Source organism: Entelurus aequoreus, linkage group LG03, assembly GCF_033978785.1.
Source record: "Entelurus aequoreus isolate RoL-2023_Sb linkage group LG03, RoL_Eaeq_v1.1, whole genome shotgun sequence".
In the NCBI taxonomy this organism is placed as follows: domain Eukaryota; kingdom Metazoa; phylum Chordata; class Actinopteri; order Syngnathiformes; family Syngnathidae; genus Entelurus; species Entelurus aequoreus.
In genome coordinates, this window is record NC_084733.1 from 20,109,306 (window position 1) to 20,129,875 (window position 20,570).

Genomic DNA, 20,570 nt, shown 5'->3' on the forward strand with positions numbered 1-20,570 from the left:
GCGGCTCTTTAGCGCCGCCCTAGTGGCTCTTTGGAGCATTTTTAAAAAAGGAATGAAAATAGAAAAAGATGGGGGAAAAAATACTTTTTTTGTTTTAGTATGTTCTTTGTTTGAGGACAAAGCCCACTGTTTAATATGTTTGTGTGTATGCTTCACTGATGAGAGTATTTGGTGAACATCGTTTTGTCCTACTAATTTCGGCGGTTCTTGAACTCACCATAGTGTGGACTGTGACGCAACAGTTTGTTTACATGTAAAATCTTCCATTGCTCCTTTGTCTCATTTTGTCCACCAAACTTTTTATACTGTGCGTGAATGCACAAAGGTGCGCCTTGTTGATGTTGTTGATTTGGAGTGCTAATCAGGCATAGTTGGTCAGTACAAGCTAATCAATGCTAACATGCTATTTAGGCTAGCTGTATGTACATATTGCATCATTATGCCTCGTCCGTAGGTATATTTCAGCTAATTTAATATCCTTTACTTTTATCTTCTTTGTATATAATTTAGTTTTGCATGTCTCATGACTTATTATCTGTAAGTCATTTTCACTAGTCAGGTCGGGTTTATGTACCCCCGTGCTACCTGCCACATTCGGGCAGATGGGGCTCGTAAACCTGGTAAGGCAGCCCATCTAGGAGAAGGAAATCTCCAATCTCAAAACCACCGCTGCCTTGCGGTCTACCCACTCGAGGGTAAGGCTAAGGGAATAAACCCCCGACAGAAAATCAGGAGCCGGAGTCTCGAAGGCGGTTTGACATTGTAACGTCATTCCGGCAACTCCTGCCAAGCTGTATCGACACTCGTCGCTCCCTTGGATCCACCAGCCACGCGGAGAGGGGGGGGGGGGGGGGGGGATTGCTGCCTGGACAACAGCTTACCCTCCATAGTTCCATGGCCAGGCCATGTAGATCCACTGGAGCACCCCCTTTTTGGATCTACCCCATCGTCTCCCGAGACGGAAGGATGCCGACGAATTTTGGCTGCATTTCTGATAGTTGTTTGTGTGCCATGTTGTTCCAGACCACAGCAAACGTTACCCAGCTAGCAAAGATTGTAATAAATCAATTTAAAGAAGACAACCTGCCGTTTCCTTCTACTTGGACACACACATCTCTACTTTTAACCATTAAAAGTCAGTCATTTCCAGGAGTTATCTCACCATCTGAGTAGCCTCTGATTTACTAATGGTTTCTAATGTTGTAAAAATGTGTAGAATAAATATTAAAATGTCAACATTTCTGTCAACATAGATTTGCTTCAGCCTGCGACTCATAGTAATTTTGATAGTAGGCTATTATAGCTAATATAGGCACTTTCGTCATGTGTTGCCTTCATTACAAGACTCATATACGGCTTTTCATTTGTTTTTTGTATTTTTGGTCCAATATGGCTCTTTCAATGTTTTGGGTTGCCGACCCCCTGGTATAGGACCACCCCCTTTATGCCCCTCACCTATTTCTCATCATTACACCAGTTTCCATGACACCCCCTTCACCTCTACCCCCACCCCAGCCGTCACTTTTAAAAATGAATACAGAGTCTCAATTGCACGTAATTGCTTTGACATATATTCACAAGGCAGTAGAAAAGAAGGCAGAGTTATAAATAGGAGAGGGCTCTGACGGTGGCCGCTCACCCTCTGGGGCAAGCCTCTCCGATCAGTCCCACCACTGCCTGTGTACAGCCTCCTCTGGTCCTCCGTATGCGACAGCAGCATTAAATGTAAATAAACAGCTGTGCGTCTCACAGAAGTCAAGTGGGGACCCATTTATCCCAGATGGATCTACAGGTGGTGAAAACTAATGCATGTGTTCTCCTATTTGCAGATGTTTTTTAGGGGTCATGGAAGGGTAAACGTTCCACCTAACCGGGAACTTTATGGACCACCCCTTGTTCACGGGGGCAACAAAAGCCAAGCAAATGTTTTGCTAAGCTATGGGGAGTGGTGGCTGGCGCTTATGGTGCTGTTACCCTGTCCGCTGATTGATTATTTATTTGATATGTCTCAAATATTTTATCGGCGTACATTCACAACCACGGAAATACATTTCGGGATGCCAAGCCTACCCCCCAAGAATGTACTTGTAATATTATGATGTTGTTGTCATATTTAAAGTGCATCCTCAGGATCTGCAAACTGCACATGTGAGTTGTTTGTTATAATAACCCTATCACTTAAAAGTTCAGTCTTTTTTTAAAAGTATTAATAATAATACAAATCAGTTGATAATAGCTCGGTTGGTACAGTGCCCGTGCCAGCAACTTGAGGGTTCCAGGTTCGATTCCCGCTTCCGCCATCCTAGTCACTGCCGTTGTGTCCTTGGGCAAGACACTTTACCCACCTGCTCCCGGTGCCACCCACACTGGTTTAAATGTAACTTAGATATTGGGTTTCACTCTGTTAAAGTGCTTTGAGTCACTAGAGATAAGTGCTATATAAATATAATTCACTGCACTTCACTTTTTACTACGTGTTATTTGTAGTGGTAAACGTCTTCTTACACTTGAATGACAGTCATGCATGTTTCAAGCTGACATTTCTAAGATAGATCTAATGCAGGGGTCGGCAACCAAAAAAAGTTGAAAGAGCCATAATGGACCAAAAATACAAAAATCTAATCTGTCTGGAGCCACAAAAAAAAATGAAAATATGTCTTATAATGAAGGCAACACATGACGTAAGTGTCTACATTAGCTATAATAGCCTACTATCAAAATGACTATGTGTTTGTTGACAGAAATGTTGAAATTGTATATGTATTCTACACATTTTTACAACATTAGCAACCATTAGTAAATCAGAGGCTGCTCAGAAGGTGAGATAACTCCTGGAAATGACTGGCTTTTAATGGCAAAGGTATAGATGTGTGTGTCCAAGTTAAAGGAAACGGCAGGCTGTCTTTTTTTAATAGATTTATAACAATCTTTGGCAAGCTGAGTAACATTTGCTGTGGTCTGGAACAAGATGGCGCACAAACAACTATCTGAAATGCAGCCAATATTACATACAGATAATGTGTCATGAGACATGCAACACTAAATTAAATAGAAAGAGGGTAAAAGTAAAGGATATTATATGAGCTCAAATATACCTACAAATGAGGCATAATGATGCAATATGCACATACAGCTATCCTAAATAGCATGTTAGCATTGACTAGCTTGCAGTCATGCACTGACCAAATATGCTTGATTAGCACTCCAACAAGTCAACAACATCAACAAAGCGCACCTTTTGTGCATTCGCGCACAGCATGAAACTTTTGGTGGACAAAATGAGACAAAGAAGGAGTGGAAGATTTTACATGTAAACAAACTGTTGCAGTCCACACTATGGTGAGTTCAAGAACCGCCAAAATTAGTAGGACAAAACGACGTTCACCGAATACTCTCATCAGTGAAGCATACACACAAACATATTAAACCGTGGGCTTTCTAACAATTAGGAAGGTTTGTGTTTGTTTGGTCCTCAAACATAAAAACATACTAAACAAACAAAAAAAAATTCCCCCATCTTTTTCCATTTTCAATGCTTTTTTAAAAATGCTCCAGGGGAGACCTAAAGAGCCGCTCTAACCTGTGAGGCCTCAATGGCCACAAGAAGTGCAGGTTTGGCAGCGGGTGGAATAAAGGACGGTTGGTACTTTTTGCACAGAACACTGGAAAGAGGACGGAAGGGTTTAGGAGGAATGCAAAAGCGTGGAAAAGTGAGGTGAAGACAAACAGTGAGAGCATGCCTCAACAAAGAGAAAATACCTTGTGGAGGTTCACAGAGTTTAAAGAGCTAAGCCCGAGCAGGAGATCCTGTCCTCTCTGGCTATACACACACACACACACACCCACACACACACACACCCACACACACACACCCTCAAGGCCATTCTGTTCCACCTGGTCACCTTTATCCCTTGCAGTCCCCCACACCCTCAGCCGTCCTCACAAACATACAACAGCAAACATTTCCCTGTGGCGAACACGCAGCGATCTCCCGAAGCAGATAAAAGTCATTATTGCAAATCTACTCTGCCAGGTGGTCTCTCACTGTCGTAAGCCACAGACAGAAGAGTGAACGGTCATAAAGCTACATACTGTGTCGCACGGCGAGTGCAATAGACTCGTCTCTCGCGAACAAATGCTAGGCAGCACACAGTATTTTACGTGTAAATGTGTCGTCTTTGCTTCACTTTTTTTAAATGTTGCGGCAAAAAAAAAATGACTGCGGACGCTGTAATGCGCATGCCGGGCCACTGGCTGGCGATGTCACTTCGCAAAGAAACATCAACGTCTTCCTGTTCGATTGATTGATTGATTGATTGATTGATTGAAACTTTTAATAGTATATTGCACAGTACAGTAGATATTCCGTACAATTGACCACTAAATGGTAACACCCGAATACGTTTTTCAACTTGTTTAAGTCGGGAGTCCACGTTAATCAATTCATGGTAGGACCAAGTCAGTACTCAAAAAGTGTATTTTCTAAAAGTATACTGGACATATTTCAGTTTTAAAAATACTCGGGGGGTGTATCAGAGAAAACTTGTCCCTGACAGGGATATAATTTTGTTTGGGTGGTCTTCGGAAACACAAAAACTTACAAAAATATATTACAGGACTCATTCTCAAAGAGTGGAAAAGTCCATCTGCACCCCACTTCAGGAACCGGTTAAATGAACTTGTGAATGTAATGACTCTTGAAAAATAAGATTTATAAACTGGAAGCCTTTTCTGACATATATTGAATCATAACTTATAGACATTTTTAAAAAATATATGTTTTTTTGTAGTTGCATTCCTTTTTTTATTATTATTATTTTTTGTATTGCTCCCACACTACTATTGCTTTTTTGTGTCACTTTTGATATGGTTTTGTCACAGTTTTGCTTTTTAAATTTATATATATATATATATATATATAAAAATAAAATAAAAAATTAAAATAAATAAATAAATCAATCAATAAATATATGTATATATATATATATATATATATATATATATATATATATATATATATATATATATATATATATATATATATATATATATATATATATATATATATATATATATATATATATATATATATATATATATATATATATATATATATATATATAATTTTTATTTTTTATATTTAATTTTTTTTTGCACATCTGATCAAGCCAAGGAAATGTGACATTCTTCTTCTTTTTTAAAGTGTGAACAGTGGAGAGGTCCCCGGGAGGTGATCTAGTGATCACTTCCCGAGGATCCTTGATGCCGAGGAATATTCATCCATCTTGCTATGGTCTGGATCGTCTGCTGATCCTGAGCCAGTGCAGGATGGATGGATATATACTATATGTGGGTACTTTTTCTAATAATGTCTATACTGTAAACCTTGAGTTGTTAAAGCCCAAGTGCACCTCTCTCCTAAAGCGTGCATGCAAGTGTGGATGAGTGGATGTGTGCAGGTATGAAGGGTCTGAGTGAGCAAAGTATGATTGTCAAATGTGATTTTAACTGTAAAATTAAATAAAATATATTTGCAAAAAAAAAAGAAAAAAAAAGTGTATTTTCTAAAACTCTACTAGAATAAGTAATGGAAATAATGTACTCTTTGGTGGAGGCACATTATCTTGAAACTGGCTTATGTTCAGCCATTATTTTTTTTCGACAAACATTGCCACTTTTATGGCATTGGTCACATGTATGCTTGCTATAATCATATCATCACTAGTGCATCAAAATGATATAGTAATAATAATAATCATAATAATAGTGTCCTCAAAATAATACAATATGTTATATTTCTACAGTAAATTATTATTAGTAAGAATATAAATAACAAAAAAATACAACAACTAAATACATATATAAATTTAAATATTATTAATATATACTTGTATTACTACAAATGTAATACTAATGATAATTATTCATTTTTATTTATTTAAATAAACAAAGCAGATTTAATAGGTATTTTATTAATAGTTAAACAATTATTTTACAAATAAATTACTTTAATTATTGTATATATTTATATTACTTAACTATATTTTAAATGTTTTAAATTTGAATTTATTAATGGAAAACCCCTTGAGATGCAGCATCTCGTTTTTAATATTATTATCCTATATATTTGTATTAATAATTATTATTATTAAATACATTTGCATTTAAATAAAAAATAAGTACATAATAGTTTTTATTCATATTAAAAATATGACAAAATATTACTATAATTATTATAAATGACATTTTTGTATTATGAATTTGATTAATAATATTAGTTTAAATAATTTAAATTAGTTTTTAAATAAACAAATATATAATAGTTTTTAAAAAAATTAAAAATAATGTTGTTGTTAATAATAACTATACCAATAATATTACTTACAAATGATTCATTATTATGATTAGTAGTAGTAGTAGCACTAGTATTATATATTATATAAAAATAAAAATAAAATGTCAATAAGCTCTGCTTCTTCCTACTCATTTTCGGACATGTTGAATATTTGAAAGTGTAAACGTGACGTACTGTAACTGGATGCAACTTTATTAAGCACAGTCAAAGTAAATTAGTTAAAATGAAAAAACAAGTCAAATAATTCACAAAATTTTAAACATTTTAAATGTTGTTCAAGCGCTCGTAAAATCCATCTTTTCCCAAGCTTTGTCACAAAGAACAGCAACTGTAGTGGAAGTGGGTAGGAAGTACATTTTCCACTTTTAAAAATGGTATCTGGCCTGAAACAGAGGCGGGACAGCGCCTGTATGATAGCATTTCATGCAATGGCGGCAATCGAGTGTTGTGTTGGAAGCGATTGTCGATGCTCAAGATTCAGACGCCGACATGCATTTGATTATCAGTTTGCAGCTGTGGGCTTCAAACACACCGATGATAAATGCAGCATCTCTGCGTGAACGTGGTATACATCATTAAATACCAAACTTTTGGGGGAGTTTTAGTTCCGAGCGTTTCCGCGTAAATGAATAAATAGCTCATTGGGACAAAAGCTCGCATTTGTCCCAATGAGCTGTAAAAGGCAAATGGAAGCTCATAAACACGAGACTTGACTGTATAGACTTTTACGTTTTATCTTTCAGCACTTTGCCCTTTTATGAGCCGGGGACCCTTGTGAGAGCAGGGGGGAGTGCTGTGGTAAGCAACAAAAGAAGAAGAAGAAGAAGAGGGTACAGGTTAAGGCAGAGAAAAGAGTAGAAGAGTGACATCTCGCCTCGTTCGCCGAGGCCTCATTACCAAACAATACGGCTGTGAAATTGGTTTAATGACAAAGTCAGAAAATTGCTATTCTGCTCACAGATGGCCTGCGGGCTCATGGAGGATTCTGGCAGGCTTACGATGGCGGCCCGCCTGCATTAAAACTACAAAACTACTTCTTCTTCATCAAAAACACAGCAGCTCTCTATCTTGCTGCAAATGAAAGAAATTAACCTACTTTTTCTTTTACCCCCTCTTCACGACCTCTCGCTCCCCAACCCAACCCAACAGACACACAAACAACACACAAGCAACTTCTACACTTTAAACACACACAACTTCTCACCCCGCCACTACAGAAATTAGGTGGAATTAAAGACAAAAAAAAAGAACAAGCAAAAGAAAAAGGAGTCTCGCCCACGCCAAGCGCAGCTCGACTTTATTTCAAACGCGCAGCTCTTGTTATTAAACGACCCCGCCAATAAAACCAAGCTGTTGAGGAATAAAAGAGCCAAAAGGTGCTGAGAAGTACAAAGACCCTCCACCCCCCCCAATCGCCCCCTCCTTCGCCATCTCTTTCTAATGCTTCTGCTGCAATGCTTCTTTCAGCTCTGCAGCTTTTACCCAGCAGCCTTTGCGGCCTCACACACCACATTTAGGAGAAAACTGTACAAAATATTACATTCAATATCCGTGTAATGCATGTAACAGTACTTCAAAAACACATTCTTTTATAGGGAATAATACGCTACTATACATTCGTTAACTGTATGGAGCAAGTATCCACTACACGTAGACCACCGGGGCATTCCCAGTCGTCAATGTGTGACTGGTAAGTATGAGAGTTGGCTCAAATCTTTTTGGATGACATCGAGGTTTCTGTGGTTTATCCGTTATACAGTGCTCAATGCCGGGGTAGAGCGGAATATACGTTAGGTCAGGAAAAAAAACAGAGGCTTTATCATCCCTACAAGCCTGTTTCGCAGGTTTCCCTAAATTTGTATATAAAATCCCCTGACGAGCAGGGAAACCTGCAAAACAGGCTTGTAGGGATGATTTTCATGACTATTTACATTGTAGATTGTCACTGAAGGCATCAAAACCATGACACCTGTGAAGTGAAAACCCTTTCAGGCGACTACCTCTTGAAGCTCATCGAGAGAATGCCAAGAGTGTGCAAAGCAGTAATCAGAGCAAAGGGTGGCTATTTTGAAGAAACTAGAATATAAAACATGTTTTCAGTTATTTCACCTTTTTTTTTTGTTAACTACATAACTCCACATATGTTCATTCATAGTTTTGATGCCTTCAGTGACAATCTACAATGTAAATAGTCATGAAAATAAAGACAATGCATTGAATGAGAAAGTGTGTCCAAACTTTTGGCCTGTACTGTATATTTTTTGTGAAAAATAATGCATTTATAGTTTAAAAAAAAAAATCTAATATTATAGCAACAACCCTATTTCCCCCCAAATAAGTCACAGAATATATATTCACACACATATACAGTATACAGTATATATATATATATATATATATATATATATATATATATATATATATATATATATATATATATATATATATATATATACACTACCGTTCAAAAGTTTGGGGTCACATTGAAATGTCCTTATTTTTGAAGGAAAAACACTGTACTTTTCAATGAAGATAACTTTAAACTAGTCTTAACTTTAAAGAAATACACTCTATACATTGCTAATGTGGTAAATGACTATTCTAGCTGGTTTTTGGTGCAATATCTACATAGGTGTATAGAGGCCCATTTCCAGCAACTATCACTCCAGTGTTCTAATGGTACAATGTGTTTGCTCATTGGCTCAGAAGGCTAATTGATGATTAGAAAACCCTTGTGCAATCATGTTCACACATCTGAAAACAGTTTAGCTCGTTACAGAAGCTACAAAACTGACCTTCCTTTGAGCAGATTGAGTTTCTGGAGCATCACATTTTGGATAATACCACAAATTTGGGTATCAATCCAAAACCAAGTAGTTACAGGATCATACATTGGTCATATTCAAAGTCCTCATGTGTCCAGGGACATATTTCCTCAGTTTATAAACATAATATACATTTTAAAAAAACGAAAGAAGATGTTGTGATGCCAAAACATATCGACATAATCATAGTAGTATCGACTAGACACGCCCTTGTACTTGGTATCATTACAGTGGATGCCAGGTGTAGATCCACCAATGGCGTTTGTTTACATTTTGACGCCGGTGAGCTACGGTGTGTAGTGAAGCATGTTTAGCTATTCCATGGAGGCGAGGATTAGGGTCATTTTTTTTATATGGTGCCTTTTGCGTCCCCAGTATAAATCATGTCATATTTTCTCAAAATATTTACAATTGCTCATTCCATTAGTTTCTTTGTGTATGGTAAATTGTTGTCTATCATAAATACAGTGATATGGGCTTCAAACATTAGAATATATATTTTTTAAAGCTTTTGTTAAAGTTCTATTATGCGATTTTGCCATGTCCCTGGTGCTGTTTATTCAACTTTAATCTAGAAAATAACAAATAAAAACATATATTTTTAATTTTTTTTTGTTATGATATAATTATCATAGACAAGCTCTCTTTAGTCATATGGTGTATATTATCAAAATCGTAAAAAGAATTACAAAAAAATAAGGTTCTATGTCTGTCCCTGTGGTCGCTGTCCACTCTGTTAAGTTGCGTTACTGTCCCTTTAAGAAAACAACCACATTTGTCAGTGACATCATTCTCATCAGGTAACATCACACCAGTGGCGGGAAACTCAACTCTGGTAAGCTGTGTGGTTTTTTAGCTCTCTTACTATCTGATGTTGATGTTTTTATGAAGTGAATTTAATGTGGTTGAACATAACGTGTCCACTCTGTTAGGCCTAAATAATAAGGAGATCAATCAAATTGAAATTTTTCAAAACATGTTTGTGTGAAATTATAGATTTCTTATCAATTATTCAAGTCCATGCTAGCTGTTATGTTAACACAGGCAGGCTGAAGGCTAACTTTAGCTCAAAATGTCCACCGTGTTAGTGTCCACCGTGTTAGCCTCATTCAACTAACACGGTGGACATCAACCTAACAGAGTGGACATGTATATAGTAATGTTGACTTATCACAAATGTATGTATTCTAAAAATATATCTGCTTAGAGTGAGGGATATACAATCCATATAGGAAAGTCATTATACAGGCAATCATGCACTGAAAACACATGTATGCTGTTATGCATATGTCCTTAACAGAGTGGACATATCCCGTGTGTCACCTCTCATTAATATAGCTAAATATACTATGATTTAGGTGCCTGAGTTCGACCAATATGTTTTTCAGCAAGTTACATATGTCATGTATACAATAGAACATAAAAATATTGGTAAATCAACTATTTATTTTTTACAAGTTATGAAGTCCAAATGGCACCCTATAAAAAAAACGACCCATTAGTGATTTAAAAGTAGCTAAAACACTGCCGACAGCGGCTGGACTTTAGCCGCTAGCTAGCTAGCCATGTCTTAAAGCACCTCTTCCTGAGGGCGTTTCATAGCTTCACTTTTTTATTTTATAAGCCAAAATGTGTCCGTTCTCCCTTTTCTGTCTACACACTGTGTCTGCTTGTAAGTACTCCGTGATTGTGCGCCGCCGAACATGCTCCTCTGCTCGTAAACCAGCAATGACACGACGGGATGACGACGGGAGGGCTGGGGACTGGTACTTTTCAGAGGCGGTATAGTACCGAATATGATTCATTAGGATCGCGGTACTATACTAATACTGGTATACCGTACAACCCCATCGCATTGTATTATTAAATGTGTGTTCTGCTCCCTGTAAATCCAGCAGGTGGTCAGGCAGCAATGAATGCAAATTGTCTCCGGGGAAACAATTATTGAGCTAAGTTTAGTCTTTTAGTCATACTGTGCCTATCAATCTGAAAAGTCAGGAATAAAGTTAAACAGTTCAACACTTTTTTTTAATTTTATTTTTTCCAATTAGACTGTTTTTTTTACAACGATCAAAAGTCTGTCAAGTTGTCCTGAAGCTGCCCTCCACAATTGATCCTAATCCAGTCATAACTTTTGAGTTATGCCGGTTTATTTCTATTTTGGGGGGTACGGAATCCCACTAAATCCTCACAATGAGTGTTAGTTTTACAGAAGCAACACATGTTTTGTTGTTGTTGTTGTTGTTGACTCACACAGCTGCCGCGGTCTGACCCCCCTCCATACACCCCCCCAAGTGTCTGATAAAGTGGGCACCATTAATCACATGGCACATACGCTGGCAAAAAGCAACATAACAGTAGCGCACATTAGCATCAGCTGTTTAAGACCTCCCCGTGGCCCACTGCAAATATGGACGGCAACAACTGCTGAAGTAAAAAAAAAAAAAAAAAGAAAAAAAACTGTAAATGAAGGTTCTAATCCGCCAATAGTGCGAATGTGCCTCCAGTGGAGATGAAATGGGATTATTATTTGAGCAAGGAGGAAAAACAGCCAGATCAAATGAATTTAGCGGGTGTGGAGTGGGGGGGAGGGGGGCTGCCACTTGGGATCTGACAACAGAGTCAATTCTGCTAATTAACTGCCAATTAGTGCTCCCTAAATGAACGGGATCATGATGCCCGTGTTGGCATCGCCACAACTAAAACCCCCCACCCACCCCGCCCCCTTCGCTTTACCAGTCTCTCCCACACACACACACACACACACACACACACACGTACACACATTTAGGTGGTATATTTAGCAAGGCAGCGGGGGGGCACAACATGGTAACTTGCAGAAGTCCCAGGTTGTCGCCAAAAAAAGGCCCTGACATTTCCATCTGGGTCAAAGTTAAGAGCTGGGGGAAAAAAAAAAAAAAAAAAAGTAGGATGCTGAGGGCGAAAAAAAAAAAAAAAAAAAAAAAAAGCATCATCGCCTCATAGCTCAAAAATAGGAAAAGTTAGAGGCAAGACTCGTCATTTTTATGATACATTCGGAAAATATGACTTCTTTTTTTTTCATATTGGGCTCACCCGCCAAAACCAGAAGATCATAAAAGTCAGCGGTCCGAAGTTTCTGAGTGGAAGCTTCTTTTCCGTTGGACTTTTTCTTCACTGGAATCACTTTTAGTTTGATAGCTGGGATAGGCTCCAGCCCCCCCACCACCCCGAGAAGGACAAGCGGTAGAAAATGGATGGATAGATGGATGGGTTTTTTTTAGCCTTAATGTACATATCTGTAATGAATATATGTCATGTGATAATTTCATTTAAAGAATTACAAGTAAAACAGCTTGGACTGAACAAAGTAACCAAAGTGTTATTCACAGTTGGCCCGTATTCAAATACACATTTCAGAAAGCCAGAGAAGCTAAAAGTTGGTATGTAGATTGGGTTAGAATTTTTGTTTTCATAATATACACTACCGTTCAAAAGTTTGGGGTCACCCAAACAATTTTGTGGAATAGCCTTCATTTCTAAGAACAAGAATAGACTGTCGAGTTTCAGATGAAAGTTCTCTTTTTCTGGCCATTTTGAGCGTTTAATTGACCCCACAAATGTGATGCTCCAGAAACTCAATCTGCTCAAAGGAAGGTCAGTTTTGTAGCTTCTGTAACGAGCTAAACTGTTTTCAGATGTGTGAACATGATTGCACAAGGGTTTTCTAATCATCAATTAGCCTTCTGAGCCAATGAGCAAACACATTGTACCATTAGAACACTGGAGTGATAGTTGCTGGAAATGGGCCTCTATACACCTATGTAGATATTGCACCAAAAACCAGACATTTGCAGCTAGAATAGTCATTTACCACATTAGCAATGTATGGAGTGTATTTCTTTAAAGTTAAGACTAGTTTAAAGTTATCTTCATTGAAAAGTACAGTGCTTTTCCTTCAAAAATAAGGACATTTCAATGTGACCCCAAACTTTTGAACGGTAGTGTACATTATTGTACTATTTTATTATTGTTATCATACTGTTGTCATGCATCCATTCATTTTCTAGATAATCTTACTTATCTCACCATATGAAATATAACTTACTTCACTAATTATGTATTTAACTTTATTGTTATTACTTATGGAGTTTACTGTGAATAAATTGAGAACAGGAAGTGAACAAAAGTTTTAGCAACTGCTATGTAAAGGAAAATTAGTAGGATTAAATAAGCTCCGCTTCTTCCTACTCCTTTTCGAACATGTGGAATAGAGAAACTGGAAATTGTGATGCAAGCATGCTCCAAATAAACACAAACTCAAACTCATTATTGTAAATATTATTGTCATCATTATTCTTATTTTTTATTCTTATTATTAGTAGTAGTGGTAGTTTTGTTATTTTTGGGTTAGAATTTTTGTTTTCATAATATGCATTATTGTAATATTTTATTGTTGTTGTCATCATATTGTTGTCATTCATTTTGTAGATAATCTTACTTATCTCACCACATGAAATATAACTTACTTCACTGATTATTATTTATTTATTTTTTATTGTTATTACTTATGGAGTTTATTGTGAATAAATTGAGAACAGGAAGTGAACAAAAGTTTTAGCAGCTGCTATGTAAAGGAAAATTGGTAGGATTAAATAAGTTCTGCATTTCCTACTCCTTTTCGAACGTGTGGAATAGAGAAACTGGAAATTGTGATGTATCATGTTGTACACTGCAAAAACTGAAGTCTAAGTAAGATTAAATATCTCAAATAAGGGTGATATTTGCTTATTTTCTGTCTGATAAGATACTTCTTCTCACTAAGCAGATTTTATGTTAGAGTCTTTTACTTGTTTTAAGGGGTTTGGTCCTAAATTATCTGAGTAAGATATTACAGCTTGTTGCTGAGATTTGATGACCTATATTGAGTAAAACATGCTTGAAACTAGAATATCAACTGTTGCAAAGCTGTGTCATCAACACTCACAAGTATAAAAGTACTTTTTTAAAGTAATAATTTCTTACTTCAAGCATGAAAAAAAAAAAATCATAATGCCGAGCGCATATCATTATGTCAAGATTATGGCACTAGCATTTACTTCATTTAAGAATGTTTTTCAACATATTGAGCAGAAAAGGTCTAATGTTTTTTTTCTACCAAGAAAAGTGCACTTGTTATTAGTGAGAATATACTTATTTTAAGTTATTTTTGGGTTCATTGAGGTTAGCTAATTTTACTTGTTTTGGAAAGTCTTGACAAGACGAATTTTCTTGTTCTATTGGCAGATAATTTTGCTTAGTTCAAATAAAATACCCCTTAATTTTTTTATTTTTTTTTCTTGTTTTTGAACATTGACTTTTTGCAGTGTATGCATTCATGTTCCAAATAAACAAACTCAAACTCATTTATATAAATATTATTGTTATCATTATTCTTATTTGTATTCTATTATTAGTAGTAGTGGTAGTATTGTTATTTTTTAAATTAATTATTATTTTGATTATTATTATTATTGTTGAAGTATGTTGTTAGTTGTATTATTTCCTCTTATTATTTTATAATGTTTTTATCACTATTTTTAATAATGAAAACAGTATTAGTAGTAGTAGTAACATAGTATTTATTTATCATTATTTTTATTACTATGTATATTAGTATTAGCAGTACTACAGAAATATTTGAAGTTAATTAGTATTCAAGCAAACATATCTCATATGTGCATCAACATTTTAGTACATTTTTGATTAGTTTTTTTTTTTTTTACAAACGTATTCATTTAGATTTTGCACGAAAGCATTAGTTTTGAACAAATTGAATTTTTAATCAGGTGTTTATGTATGTGTTTATTTGTATGTAAATGCAATAATAATTGTATTTTTTAGTTAAATATTTTAATTAGGTTGTACATTTTTATAAGAAACATAATAAAATCATCATTTATATCCTACTACTGAATAATCTCTAGAGAAAAGGCCATACAATTTTTTTTTTTTTAAAAACATGACGCATTTCCCCATTACTTTGTGCCTGTTTTGACAAGTCCAAATGTCCCCCTGTTTAGGAACGGCAGATATTTGTAAACATCCTCACTTCTTGCAGAACAGTTGTGTAATCCTTCCACAGTTATGATCACACTAATAATAATACTACTAATCAGTGCACTCTGGCCTCCCTCAGGTGACTGGTGGGAGATACCGAGCCTACTTCATGTCATCAGTGGGCACAGGCTGCCTGGCGCCGTCGTCTGGCGGATATCCTTCCCTTATCATGTGACCTGTGCTCCGACAGGGGGCAAAGGTTGGCCGAGAGCCGCCCCTGTGTCTTAATAACTCACTCATTGTATTCCTTTCTGCCGCTAATTACAGCCTCCCCCTAGTGCGTGCAAGTGTGTGTGTGTGTGTGTGTGTGTGTGTGTGTGTGTGTGTGTGTGTGTGTGTGTGTGTGTGTGTGAGCGTGTTCCCCCTGGGCTGTAGAGACGAGCCAAAGGAGTAAAAATAGAGTGTGGCTTAGTGCCCTCTTTATTGTTATTAGTGCTCCATTGGCACAGCAGTCCATCATCATATATGCCAAGAAGTGACACATTTGCCTTCTTCTGCTCACTGTGAGGGCGACGGAATAACGAGCGCGCCGTTTCCTGCCTTTCTTTGGCCCACCTTTCTTCTGCCAGTCATCTGTCACCGGTGTCATCTCTCCGGCCCGCGCCGTAGTCTCGTCAGAGTGTGTGTTTATGTGACGGCCGCATCCCCGCAGTGGTAAATAACAGCGGAATATCGTGCTGGGGTTGACGCGGAGGCGCAAGGGGATATGGTCAGGCCCCATTTAGCTCCCGATGACGGCTGCCGAGACGGGGAAAACCACACCGCTTAGTATCGCGATAGTCTTCATGTGGTCCTTCATTAAAGGCCAAACCGTCGTAAACATGTCAGTCTCACTGTTTTGATTGTTTAACAACCACAACAATCCGAAAAACATTTTTATGGATTCACAAGAAAATGTACCGTAATTTCCGGACTATAAGCCGCTACTTTTTCCCCTCGTTCTGGTCCCTGCGGCTTATACAAGGGTGCGGCTTATTTACGGCCTGTTCTTCTCCGACACCGACGAAGAGGATTTCGGTGGTTTTAGTACACAGGAGGAAGACGATGACACAATGATTAAAGACTGACTTTTCATATACCGGTAGGCTGGTTATTTTGATAACGTACAGGCGAGCACTTTGTATTAATTTGCATCGTTGTATTATTTGTACTCTGCACGAATGCTGTTCGCCATGTCAAAGATGTGAAAGTTTGATTGAATGATTGAAAGATTTATTGTTAATAAATGGGACGCTTTGCGTTCCCAAACAGTCATCTCTGTCCCGACAATCCCCTCCGTGGTAGCAGGAACCCCTATATACTACGGTAATTACACATCAAAACCCTGCGGCTTATAGTCGGGTGCGGCTTATATATGGAGCAATCTGTATTTTCCCCTAAATTTAGCTGGTGCGGCTTATAGTCAGGTGCGGCTTATAGTCCGGAAATTACGGTATATTAAATGGCTTCTGGGACTCAAACATAACCTTTCCACAAAGTTTCGTAAAAATCCGTTCAGCAGTTGTAAAGTATCGTAATGTAATCAACCTAGCATGGATAGCGTTACACTGCAAAAAAATCAGTGTTCAAAAACAAGAAAAAAAATTACAAAAATGAGGGGTATTTTATGTGAACTAAGCAAAATGATCTGCCAATAGAACAAGAAGATTCGGCTTGTCAAGACTTTCCAAAACAAGTAAAATTAGCTAACCTCAATGAACCCAAAAATACCTTAAAATAAGTATATTCACACTAATAACAAGTGCACTTTTCTTGGAAGAAAAAAAGAGACCTTTTTGCTCAATATGTTGAAAAATATTCTTAAATTAAGTAAATGCTAGTGCCATTATCTTGACATTAATGATATGCGCTCGGCATCATGATTTTTTTTCATGCTTGAAGTAAGAAATTACTTTAAAAAAGTAGTTTTATACTTGTGAGTGTTGATGACACAGCTGTGCAACAGTTGATATTCTAGTTTCAAGCATGTTTTACTCAATATAGGTCATCAAATCTCAGCAACAAGCTGTAATATCTTACTGAGATCATTTAGGACCAAAACCCTTAAAACAAGTAAAACACTCTAACATCAAATCTGCTTAGTGAGAAAAATTATCTTATCAGACAGAAAATAAGCAAATATCACCCTTATTTGAGATATTTCATCTTACTTAGATTTCAGTTTTTGCAGCGTGGATAGCGTTAGTGAATATGCTAACATGTTTACAAATGTCTGTGTTAGTATTATTAACTTACAATGGCGTTATTTTTGCATTGTTTAGGTTTTGTAAATTCACTCAAACGTCCTCACTGCAAAAAGTCAGCGTTCAAAAACAAGGAAAAAAAATATAAAAATTAGGGGTATTTTACTTGAACTAAGCAAAATTATCTGCCAATAGAACAAGAAAATGTGGCTTGTCAAGACTTTCCAAAACAAGTAAAATTAGCTAACCTCAATGAACCCAAAAGTACCTTAAAATAAGTATATTCTGTGAAAATTAAAATATCTGCACCCCAGACAAAATGTTTGGAAATCAGAGTTCGAGTTCCGCTCCCTAAAAACAAACAGCATAAGAAACTGCACTTGTTTTCTGTTTCAGTTCAGGATGAACATAGAATATGCATATACCGGTACACATAACATAAATTGTATAAAATCTTTCTAGAGCCACACTCCTATGCGATTTTTTGTGAAAATGTTGTTTTTCGGTACACAAAGAATGCTCAGAAGTGCTAGTTTTCCTTTTTGAGTTCAGCTCTTCTGGATGTTAACTAAGGCTGTGTTCACACTGCAGGTCAACTACGATTTGCTTGCTTATATGTGACATTTATCAGATTTTTTTTCATGTACAATTCAGATTTTTTTTCAAACCTGACTAGTGTTGTCCCGATACCAATATTTTGGTACCGGTACCAAATTGTATTTCGATACTTTTCGGTACTTTTCTATATAAAGGGGACCACACAAAAATGGCATTATTGGCTTTATTTCAAAAAAAAATCTTAGGGTACATTAAACATATGTTTCTTATTGCAAATGTGTCCTTAAATAAATTACTGAACATACTAGACAACTTTTAGTGGTAAGTAATCAAACAAAGGCTCCTAATTTAGCATTTATCATTCTATTATTTTGTCAAAATTATTAAGGACAAGTGGTAGAAAATTAATTATTAAACTACTTGTTCATTTACTGTTAATATCTGCTTATTTTCTGTTTTAACATGTTCTATCTAGACTTCTGTTAAAATGTAAAAATCACTTTACATTAGTTTTGGGTGATACCACAAATTTAGGTATCAATCCGATACCAAGTACCGTATTTTTCGGAGTATAAGTCGCTCTGGAGTATAAGTCGCACAGGCCGAAAATGCATAATAAAGAAGAAAAAAAACATATATAAGTCGCACTGGAGTATAAGTCACATTTTTGAGGGAAATTTATTTGATAAAACCCAACACCAAGAATAAACATTTGAAAGGCAATTTAAAATAAATAAAGACTAGTGAACAACAGGCTGAATAAGTGTACGTTATAAGAGGCATAAATAACCAACTGAGAACGTGCCTGGTGTGTTAACGTAACATATTATGGTAAGAGTCATTCAAATAACTATAACGTATAGAACATGCTATACGTTTACCAAACAATCTGTCACTCCTAATCGCTAAATCCCATGAAATCTTATACGTCTAGTCTCTTACGTGAATGAGCGAAATAATATTATTTGATATTTTACGATAATGTGTTAATAATTTCACACATAAGTCGCTCCTGAGTATAAGTCGCACCCCCGGCCAAACTATGAAAAACACTGCGACATATAGTCAGAAAAATACGGTACTTACAGGATCATACATTGGCCATATTCAAAGTCCTCATGTGTCCAGAGACGTATTTCTTGAGTTTATAAACATAATATACATTTTTTTTAAAATGAAAAAATATTTTGCGATGCTAAAAAAATATTGATGTAATCATAGTAGTATCGACTAGATACGCTCCTGTACTTGGTATAATTACATTGGATGTGAGGTGTAGATCCACCCATGGCGTTTGTTAACATTCATGATCGGCGTCATTAGCGGTAGTGAAGCCTGGTACTTTTTTAGAGGCGGTATAGTACCGAATATGACTCCTTAGTACAGGGGTGTCCAAACTTTTTCCACTGAGGGCCGCAGACTGAAAAATCAAAGCATGCGGGGGCCATTTTGATATTTTTTCCTTTTTTAAAACCAATACAATTATTAGTTGTTTTTTTTAACCTTTATGGCTTTTCTCAAGTTTGGTCCCCGGTATCCGGGAGGGTTTCAGTCATAAAAATGTTAGAAATAAGTAATCTTTTTTTTTTTTTTTATTCAACGCTTAAATCTCGAGAGGTCTGTCTGTCGTTATAAAGTTTTAAAAAATGTTGTTTTTATGTTTAAGCCCTTTATGTCAAAACCCTTATTTATATGGCAAACACACAAACTATGCAACATTTTCCCCCAAAACATTTCCAAGTGGAATATCTGATGTGAAGTAATTGGAGCCTTAAATAGGTCAATAATTCATAACAATAAAAAAAAGAAAAAAAGTAAGTATTGAAAATAAGCCAAATTTATATTTATATTTTTTACTTTTAACGCTTAAGTCTGTAGATCTGTTGATTGTACGATTTTTTTTTTTTTTTTCATATTTTTTTGTTTGTTTAATGCCCTTTTTGTGAAAGAAAACTTTGATTTGCACAAAATATGCAATATTTCCCCCAAAAATTTTTACAAAGTGGAATTGTTCATGTGAAGTAATTGGAGTCTTCAATAGGTCAATAACAGTCCGCATGGCAGCTTTGTGTTAGTAGTGTCAACATTGCAACTTTTTACTTGTTACATTTCAACTGTTTTATTACACTTTTTTATGTTTTTATTTTTGATTATAGTATTTTCTGAATGTGCCGGGGGCCGTTAACAAATTAGCTGGGGGCCACAAATGGCCCTCGGGCCGCACTTTGGACACCACTGCCTTAGTATCACGGTACTATACTAATACCCGTATACTGTACACCCCTAAACCTGACACAGGCGTCTTTTGTGTATGGATATAAATCCGACTTCAGTTTGGTTGTTTTCATCACTCATTTGTCGTCTAAAAGTAATTCCATTAATTAAAAAAAAAAAAATAGCTGAATGGTCTATAGAATCTTAACAGTTCGTCTGCAGCTATCCGCTAATTTGACTAAAAAGACACGTAAGCCAAGTGTGTTTGGTGGTGTGCACGGCAGTCATAATATCTGTCAACAGTGCGAGAGAGCGGCCATTAGAACACACAAAGTGAGCACACATACGCTGCCATTA

General features: G+C 36.4%; 1 protein-coding gene across 6 annotated transcripts in view; it reads right to left on the bottom strand.

The window, feature by feature from the left end:
- Positions 1 to 20,570, bottom strand: part of meis2a (Meis homeobox 2a) — a 273,596-nt gene that overhangs the window by 47,565 nt on the left and 205,461 nt on the right. The gene's annotated exons all lie outside the window — the stretch shown is intronic.